General features: G+C 39.5%; 1 long non-coding RNA gene across 1 annotated transcript in view; it reads left to right on the top strand.

The window, feature by feature from the left end:
• LOC106513367 (uncharacterized) overlaps nt 1–3,006 on the top strand; it is a 14,317-nt gene extending 11,311 nt beyond the window's left edge. The window contains exons 2-3 of the long non-coding RNA XR_001309776.1: nt 1,620–1,720; nt 2,983–3,006. This is a non-coding gene — a long non-coding RNA (uncharacterized LOC106513367). The remainder of the gene's footprint in view (nt 1–1,619; nt 1,721–2,982) is intronic.
• The last annotated feature ends 4,889 nt before the right edge of the window (nt 3,007–7,895 follow it).

Here is a 7,895-nt window from a genome sequence, read left to right as displayed (position 1 = left end):
AGCACTTACAGCACAACCACTCCCACAAACTTCTGACCAATCACATAATAAGTTCTTATGTGGAGGGGGGCGGGGTAAAAAGTTCGGTCCGCGGGTTGCAACAAGAAGGTGCCAAAATGTCGACAATGTGAACAGAGTGACACAATTTTCATCATGAAACTGCGACAATCCGATTAGATTTCGGCAGTTCGGATGCAGCATGCTGCACATTTTACAGTTTTCTTCAGAAGTGAGTCACACCTTCTGGAGATGACATCATCAAAGAAGGGGATATGACCTCACCTATTGGTTGACCCAGTTCTCAACCAAGAAAGTCCTAAACTCTCACATGTAGGAACATTATGTGTCTGATAGTGTTGCATCAATGTAACTAAATAGTCCCTTAGGAATTAGTTGTTCTCGTAATAATCTTAATCACAGTATAAAAATAACTTGATTGCACATTGATTATAAAAATACTTTAAACATCTCAAGCATAAGTATGTATAGATAAAATGCATTTAAGATTCAATATAAATTAATTTCTTACAATAGTCCTTTGGATGGCATCAGTTTGAAAAAGCAGAGTTTAATTTTAAATGGGTTGATAGTTTATGAACTCCAGGTAGAACTTTTTTTCTCAGAGGGGTAAACGCCGATTACTCTGGGATTGATCAAAAATTTGTAGGCGTGTTTATGCCAACGCTCTTATTTTGCTWGCACTGTTCCACTGTGGAGCAGTTGGCTGAGGCTGTTAGAAAATACAGCCATCTTTACAAGTGTTCYAACAAAACCTACAAAGTCAAACATACTTGATGAAAATAGTCAAAGGATCTATGGTTGGAAACTGCACAGTTTTTGTGCACAGAAAAGCCAGAGTGGAAACACAGGCTGTGCTGTCTGGGAGAGAACGATCTACAACAGGTAAGATATTAATTGTTTAGAATCTTTATWCAGAACTCATTTCAAAAGATTGTAACTCTCATCTTAGGATCCTTCACCTTARCAAAGAGATATGTTTCTGACGCAGGGAGAGGCTTAGTCTTTTGCAGCACCCATCGAAGCTCTTACAGTTCTTYGCTTTCAAACGCTCCTGCCAGAGACACCTGATGGCCCTCGAGCTGGAAATCAAAAGAACAGTGATATGTATTTTATCTTAAACAGAGAAGGGGGGGGGGCTGGATTGCAAAGCCCATCGTTTAAAAAAAAAGAGACATTAATAAACTCAAATCTGAAACAGCWCACAAGCACTTGCCTCCTAATAATGAGGGAGTGCCATGACCAGTGGAGGGGAAGAGAACACCATTTTCTATTCATCTGGCAGTGTGCCCAGATCTCATTCAACCAAAAAAMAAAAAAAGTCCTCAATCCAAACTTAATCCCTGGCGATTAAAAGATGGCATCAGTTTTCCTCCTTCACCGTTATTCAGATAGAGAGTTCATCATGGGTGAAAATGCCAATTTTTCATAGAGTCTGAACAAATTTTACACGACTTAAAAAGATTTCATATTAAGGTGATTRTGTTAAATCTGTAGTTACTGACTTGATAAACTAACAATGAAAATGGATTGATCTGAGAGAAAAAAAAATGAATATTTGTTGATGTCGAAAAATATGCTTTGTGTTTTTTTTTCCACAGACTCCCGGAGGGAAGTGTGAAATCTAATAAAGCCATTCTCAGGAGGGGTGGCTTTGATCAGAGATTCTCTAAACAAGCAGCAAGTCCCATGAGAACAAAAGGTCTATATGCTTCAACACGTGCTATCTTTACATCTTGACTTCTGCTTCTGCTAAAACAGAGCTGTCGTATTGGAAACAGCTGAGCCATTTCAATTTCTGCCCGAGGCAACATTCTCCTCTCAAAGCAGTGTTGAGATGCTCCGTATGTTTGAACTATTTTCTATAAAGACTAGCTGTTTTCTAGTACGCCTCGGTAAGGTGCAAATGTGTTGTTTTTCCAGAAAACACAATTTCATGTTAATAAGCCCAGATATGCATTTAAACAGGGTGCACTGTGTCTTACAAGTTGATGAGGAAAGTCTAGATTTACAGCAAACAGAGCCAAAGTAAAGTTGAAACTTGTTAACATGTTTGTATAAGAAGGAGAAGGAAAATTAGTATGAAATGGTTTTAGTTACTGCAGGAATGATGCAGCAGAAGTGGAGCGATATGCTGATCTGATGATAAGGAGTGGGCAGTGCTGGTTGTTGCTTCTTGCAGAGAAAGTGTGTGTGTCATACTGTGGCTGCTCTCACACTCCAGAAGGTCACACAGGATGTGGCTCGCACACATGCACACACACACACAAATTTTGGTCCAAGCTCTTAAAATAGCTATAAAGGTGCAGCTGATCAGCGCGCTCATACATATGGACAAGTAGCTTTAATTTTTAATCTTATTTATTGATTTCTGAAGTATACGAAATAATTATAAACATGACAGTTGTGCAAATGTGGGAGTGTTTATGTCAAAAAGTAAAAATAAATATGTTTTAACCATTTATGTCATTGCTGTTTTAGCATTAGCTCATTTTTCCAGCTCAGAGAGCATGATGTTCCTGCAGGAAGTGCCCAGGTTGCACCAGTGGTCTTAGAAATCCAAATAAATAATGGACTGAACAAGAAACAAAGTCAAGATGCTCGAGAAAACATTTTAGCAGTTAACGTATTTGCAGTGTACTCCAACTGGAACTCATCTTCACAGAAAATGTTACAACTGGATTTAACTAATTTCAGCAAGAAAACAAACACACACACAAAAATTAATAAAAAAAAAAAAAAGAACTGGACTCATATACCTGGTGGTCAGTTTTTTTATTGTCTTTTTTATAGCAGGAAATATAAATTGGATATAGACTGCTTAACATTTTATTAAAATGTATATATTAATTTTTTGTATTAGACCAGGTACTGTTGAACTTCATAAAAACAATATTGTTGCATACATTATTTTCCATTATTTAACAAGGCAAATCTCATTAAGATTGTATCTCTTTTTCAAAGGCGGCCTGGAGGCAACCTATTGTACATGTGTTTGTGTTGTGGGGGAAACCGGAGTACCGAGAGAAGACCCACGCAAGCACAAGGAGAACATGCAAACTCCGCACAGAAAGACCCCAGGTCCGAACCTGGGATCAAACCCAGGACCTTCTTGCTGTGAGGCGTCGGTGCTAACCACTGAGCTGCCATGATGCCCAAAACATCTTGTAATTGGATTTTTATGAAGTATGATCAACTACAGTTCCTGTGTTGCAAAACCCAAAATAAGGTGGCATTTCCTCTGCAATCTGTGAAAACCTAAAAGTAGCAAATGCACGTTTTCTGCTTCTAGGGGTCCCTCAATAAAAACAATTCAAAGATGGAATTTAATAAGGTGAAACTGAGGAACTTATTTTATCAGTATCATTACTGTTTTTTACACAACTACTTTACAATTTTAGTTGATGAAAACTCATTCTGATTCCATACATAAAGCTGAGTGAAGTATTAAAGTGTTTTGTATTTTTCATGGTCAGTTAAGCCAATAACTTTTTATCATTCTGATTTAGCAATGTGTTCGGTTTTTTAACCTGGGAACTCAGAGGAACCACAACAAGCCCGGCCGAAACATTAATCAATTGACAACAGAGACCAGTAAGATTTAATAAATCTAATAAAACTCTATCACAATGAATACTTACTGAAGGTTGTCCTGTAAATAAAATGTTTTGAGATGAGATCATGTTTAATGTAATCTCATTGTAATTCGGGAGTTTCCTGATAGAAGTGATAATTCATTTGTCATGATAATACAGTGGTTTGCAAAAGTATTCATACCCCTTGAACTTTTCCATATTTTGTCACATTACAACCACAAACATAAATATATTTCACTGGAATTTAATGTGAAAGACCAACACAAAGTGRTATACAATTGTGAAGTGGAAGCAAAATTTTACATGAATCAAAACATTTTTTACAAATAAAAAACTGAAAAGTGCGACGTGCAAAAGTATTCAGCCCCCTTTTCCCTGAGTGCAACCAATTGCATTCAGAAGTTGCCTGATGACTGCTAATGACTCAAAAGGGTCCACCTGTGTGTAATCTAATCTCAGTACAAATACAGCTGCACCGTGACGGCCTCAGATGTTGGTTAAGAGAATATTGGGGAGCAAACAGCATCATGAAGTCCAAAGAACACACCAGACAGGTTAGGAATATGGTTTTGGAGAAGTTTAAAGCAGGCTTAGGTTATAAAAAGATTTCCCAAGCTTTGAACATCTCACGGAGCACTGTTCAATCCATCATCCGGAAATGGAAAGAGTATGGCACCACAGTAAACCTGCCAAGACAAGGCCGTCCACCTAAACTTACAGGCCGAACAAGGAGATCACTGATCAGAGAGGCAGCCAAGAGGCCCATGGTGACTCTGGATGAAATGCAGAGAGCCACAGCTCAGGTGGGGGAAACTGTCCACAGGACAACAATTACACAAATGTGGTCTTTATGGAAGAGTGGCAAGGAGAAAGCCATTGTTAAAAGAAAACCATAAGAAGTCCCRTTTGCAGTTTGCCAGAAGCCATGTTGAGGACACAGCAAACATGTGGAAGAAGGTGCTTTGGTCAGACGAGACCAAAATTGAACTTTTTGGCCACAATGCAAAACGCTATGTGTGGCGGAGAAAGAACACTGCACATCACTCTGAAAACACCATCCCCACTGTCAAATATGGTGGTGGCAGCATCATGCTCTGGGGGTGCTTCTCTTCAGCAGGGACCGGGAAGTTGGTCAAAGTTGATGTGAAGATGGATGGAGCCAAATACAGGGCAATCTTGGAAGAAAACCTGTTGGAGTCAGCAAAAGATTTGAGACTGGGGCGGAGGTTCACCTTCCAGCAGGACAACGACCCTAAACATAAAGCCAAAGCTACAATGGAGTGGTTTAAAAAAAAGAATATTCATGTGTTAGAATGGCCCAGTCAAAGTCCAGACCTAAACCCAATTGAGAATTTGTGGCAAGATCTCAAAACTGCTGTTCACAAACGCTCTCCATCCAATCTGACTGAGCTTGAGCTGTTTTGCAAGGAGGAATGGGCAAGAACTGCAGTCACTAGATGTGCAAAGCTGGTGGAGACATACCCTAAAAGACTTGCAGCTGTAATTGCAGCAAAAGGTGGCTCCACAAAGTATTGACTCAGGGGGGCTGAATAATTTTGCACATCGCACTTTTCAGTTTTTTATTTGTAAAAAATGTTTTGATTCATGTAAAATTTTGCTTCCACTTCACAATTGTATACCACTTTGTGTTGGTCTTTCACATTAAATTCCAGTGAAATATATTTATGTTTGTGGTTGTAATGTGACAAAATATGGAAAAGTTCAAGGGGTATGAATACTTTTGCAAACCACTGTGTGTGTATATATATATATATATATATAGGGGTGGGGGGGTTACTACTTATTATTTATTTGAGTTTTTTGTTAATTCAGTTCTGATTATTAGGCTTAGTTTCCTATATCTTTGATTATTTGTATTTAGTCCTATCTTGGGGCGTTTTTACCAGATCCATGTTGGGTTTTTTTTCTCCCACTCAGCCTGTCTCTCTCACCTGTTTCCAATCAGCAATCTACTCAGATGCCAATGCTTTTCCATTTACCTCTGTCATATAAATGCATGCCATGTCTTTATCTACTCACAGTAGACTGCGTTTTTATGTTTCAATAATTTGAGCTCCTCTAGTCCATCTGCAGTCTGGCTCCAGTCCTCCTGCCACAGCGACGGTGTTACATCTTTAAGTCTGTGTTTCCTAATATTAGTCTTTGTTCTGGATGTTTTACGTGCATAGTTGCTGTAAGCTCTTTGTTAAGCTCTGCTGAGGCCTGRTAATGACTCCTGAGAGAGAAATTCCGTTTTTCTGAGTCAGTGAATTAGTTAATCTAGATATAAAAAAAGGTAGCAAACCTGGTGGCTAAAAACATCAACTGAACCCAGTAAATGCATCACAATCARCTTGAAAATATGATCTGCTTGTTAAATAATCAGCTATGCGTTAATATATACATTATGCTATAGCTTGCATCCTGTAGCTATATATTCACAGTGCAAGTAACTGACAAAAACCAAGCAGACACAGAAACATGTTCTGGTGGGATAGTCATGTAGGCGTGTGACAGGACAAACACACTTAACTAACAACTTCCTTCACATTGGATGCCCTTTGACAAACAGCCCTGCTCCTCAGAGCTTAYGGCATGTGCCTCAGCATTAACGCTAACGCCCTGTGGTATGGTTGGCTGGACAGGCACTTGACTGATGGCTCTATTAGAGCCTCCCGCCACGGCACCTACTTCTATCCCAGGTCTTTCCTCCAACTGGATGTGTTGCTGACAACGCACTGATGGGCTAAAGGGGAAGACTAAATGGAGGGTCTAAACACACCAACAACCACATTCAGACAGGAACGAAWAGACGGACACACATGAAACCATCCACAGGCACAAGGATGCAAAGGAAGATGCGTAGACGCAGCTGTGTGCACAAACACACAAGAGCCACCACACAAGGCAGCAGAAAGGATTTATCCATGCTTCACCTTTTTTTCTTTTTGTATATGGCTGGAACAATCACTTACACAAATACAACGCACAGCTGATCTGCACCCCTCTAATTCCACCTCTTTGGTGGCTTGTTCCCAGGACCACCGTGAAACGTGGACGCCGCTGAAAGGCTGGCTCTTGATAATCAGCTCTGAAGGGGGTGGAAAATACAATTCATATCTCCACTCCTCTTGGTAAAGCAACCACTGGAGCAGGAAATGACAGTGGATGTTTTAATCTTCAAACGGTGAGCGCCACGCTCCCTCAGGCTACATGGAGGAGTCTGCTGAAATGTGACAGAGCTGCCTACCCATTTGAACAGCCAGCCCAGTACACCAGCTGACATTCAGACTTTTTAAAATTACTTTAAATCACATACATCTGTTAATATTTGGTTATTTGTGCTAAATTAAAAAAAAGGTTTTATGGCTTAACTTCAACAGTATTGCGTGCCCATTTTTATCTGTACAGATGAGGATATCATGTGCTGCTTCTTGGTTAGATGAGTCAAAAGGTCCTGCTATTTAAGACTCAAAAAGCCAAAACTTTATTGGGTAAAAATATCAGCTGCGTGTCTCTTTGCTCGTAAAGGCTGCATGTTATGTTCCTGAAGCTTTCAAGAATTTACAAAGTGTAATTACAGATCATTGGCTCATAATGAGGTTTTACTTCCTTTAAAAAATATTGAAATTATAAATCAGAGATTATGTTTCAATGTTCATCACAGTTTAGCAAATCTGCAGTTCACTTTCTAAGCAGCAGATGCCACCAAGAAAATACCACCACACAATGGGCCTGACGCAAGAACATATTTTCATCCTAAATTTCTCTTACTTTTGTTCATACGAAGGGTTCGTACGAACATGTGACGTCAGATTCAACAAACTCTTCTATCTTCAGGAAAAGTGTGTAAATGAGCAGCGTAAACTGATGAATGTGTATCAGGTGCTCGTGCACGAGGAGAGGAGATTTACATAATTACCACCCTAAAAACGCCATATAAGGATGTACGTTTCCTGCCACACATACCAGGAAGTGTCCATTCATAAATGACATCGCAAAGTAAAAAAGAAGAACTTTACAAGTTCGGAGATTGAAGCCCTGCTCTCAGAGATCCAGAAAATAAAATCCGTCATTTTTAGCAGCGTCAGCTGTGAAATTAAACTAGGACCTGCTGAAGCCGAGGAATGAAATGACGACTGCTGTTATTGTTGTGTCTCCTGTGGGTCATATACAGTCACAGAGATAAAAATGTAAATCATATTCATCTCTCTCTAGTTCCTGCTCCGCTTTTCCTTTGGTCAACTATTTTTAACTTAAGTGTAAACAACTGTGTTGCAT

Source organism: Austrofundulus limnaeus, unplaced genomic scaffold (genome assembly GCF_001266775.1).
Source record: "Austrofundulus limnaeus strain Quisiro unplaced genomic scaffold, Austrofundulus_limnaeus-1.0 Scaffold12, whole genome shotgun sequence".
NCBI classification, from domain to species: Eukaryota; Metazoa; Chordata; class Actinopteri; order Cyprinodontiformes; family Rivulidae; genus Austrofundulus; species Austrofundulus limnaeus.
This window is presented reverse-complemented; position numbering and strand designations above follow the sequence as displayed.